The following is a 2,539-nucleotide window of genomic DNA, read 5'->3' on the forward strand; positions in this document are numbered from 1 at the left end:
ATATATATATATATATATATAAATTGATCTATTTAATGTTTTATTTCTTGTTTTTTCAATAGTGTTTTCCTTTCTTTTACTTAATTTCTTTTGTAAAATATAAAGTTATATTTAAATGGCAATAAATATTCTTTAATTCTTTTACTTGTTTCAGTCATTTGACTGCGGCCATATTGGAGCACTGACTCGAAGGGTTTTAGTGAACAAATCGACCCCAGGATTTACTTTTAAGCCTGGTATTTATTGTATCAGTCTGTTTTACTGAATCGCTAAGTTACGGGGCCGTAAACAGACCAACAGTTGTCGAGCGGTGATGATGGGGACAAACACTAGACACAAATACACACACAAATATATGCATATGTATACGACGGGCTTCTTTCAGTTTTCGTCTACCAAATCCACTCACAAGACTTTGATCAACCCGTGGCTATAGTAGACGACACTTGCCCAAGGTGTTACACAATGGGACTGAACCCGAGCCATATGGTTAGGAAGCAAGTTTCTTATCATACAACCATGTCTGCACCTATTACTTATACCGGGTACAAAGCAACGAGTCATGCACTAGTACAGTAAAAAAAAATGTCATATTCAACTGTTTTTCAATAATCAATTTTGAGGTGAAAGGGGCCGAAACACCTACAGAGCTTCTTCACTGCTTGATGAGACATCGACTCTTGTATTCAGAGACGGAGTGCAGCAGCACTCTCAGCACGGAAGTGTTTACCCAAAACTTGCTAAACGCTTTAATGTATGCATGTATGCATGTGTGCGTACTTGTGAGTTTGCTGTAGCGAATGTTCACGTATGTATGTGAGGGTATCTATCTGTGTGTGTGTGTGTGTGTGTGTGTGTGTGTGTGTGTGTGTGTGTGTGTGTGTGTGTGTGTGTGTGTGTGTGTGTGTGTGTGTGTATGTGCACGTGAGCGTTGCACTAAAGCAACTAACGGCTTGACTTACTATTTGAGTTATTTCTCTTACCTTTACATATTTCACGAATACATATTTAATTTGAGATGTTAATCGCACAAAATCTTGACAGAATATTTCCCCATCTGAAAAGATCAGACTCTAGTTATTTCAAACATTGGAAACTCGTCATCATCAGATATCACCCCTGTAGATAGAGACCTCATATCTTTTTTGGAGCGTATTTCCGGCGATGATATCTTGTCAGGAGAGCTTTTCCTATCGCATGAAAGATGAGCAAACAAGTTTGGGTTCTAAACCATTTATTACGTCATAATAGAAATATTTGAAAACCGATAAGCTGTAACATCTCTGTTTATGGAAAATATATTTGATTATTTTTTTCATTATATGCGTATATTAAAAAAAAAAAAATTTAAATAACTCATTCGCGGACAAGTTAGTTTATCAAATCTGGTAGCTTTGCTGCTTTGACATCACCATGATACTGTCGGCTACCATAATAAGGATATATATTCATTTCTCCAGTGCTAAATGGCACCTCGTGATCTTTTGCTGCTATTTTCCGTAGTCTTTCATGATTAAGCACCGATTGTAAATATCCTTCCTTCCTAACCCTAAAATCTGTTCCACATTCCTAGGTATTCTTCTTTTTTCTCTTCGGTAATGTTACGCACGCACACACACACACACACACACACACACACACACACACACACACACACACACACACACACACACACACAAGCTTTTGAAATGTTTCTATGATGACAAAATAAATGGTCATATTTTCCTGACCTAAACATATTTGTTCATCTTTCTTATCTTCAAAGGTTGGATGCGAGCCCACTATCACCAAATTAAATTTTCTATAATTCCGAAACACATGGAAATAGGAAAAAAAAAAATTGTGCGATAACTGGACCTGAATATTTTTCTGGCGTGTGCACAAACATATACGCACAAACACACAGACACACAGACACACACGCATACAACACACAAAGCACACTCAACACAAACACTCACGTACACATATATTTACATATTCATATGTGAACACTCACTATAGCGAACACATAATTACACAAACTTAGCTAAATACATACACCTATTTTAAAATGTTTTTCAATGCTTAGTAACATATAAAGGTGAACTAATTCTTGCACAAGAAGGATGAATATAAAAAGAAAAAACACCAAAAAGCTCATGAATTTTTTTTCCTTTAGTCGGAACTTTGTATTTAAAATACATGTAGCGGTATATCCAGGAGGGAGTTTTTCCAACTATCTGTATATCAAAAACACTGCCTAATTTTCACCGAAAAATATGTGTAGCATTATATCTTGGATACAGTGTTTTACCAAATATAAAATGAAATGTTTCAGAAATATTTTATTACCTGGACGGAGTTTCATGTCAGTGGAGATAATGAACGTATTGGAATACTGCGAGAATTGAATCGAGAGAGGCAGAGAAGATACAGGTAAAGATAGTGAAATTGTGAAGAGAGGGAGAGAGAGAGAGAGAGAGAGAGAGAGAGAGAGAGAGAGAGAGAGAGAGAGAGAGAGAGAGAGAGAGAGAGAGAGAGAGAGAGAGAGAGAGAG

This window comes from Octopus bimaculoides, chromosome 1, assembly GCF_001194135.2.
Source record: "Octopus bimaculoides isolate UCB-OBI-ISO-001 chromosome 1, ASM119413v2, whole genome shotgun sequence".
Lineage (NCBI taxonomy): Eukaryota > Metazoa > Mollusca > Cephalopoda > Octopoda > Octopodidae > Octopus > Octopus bimaculoides.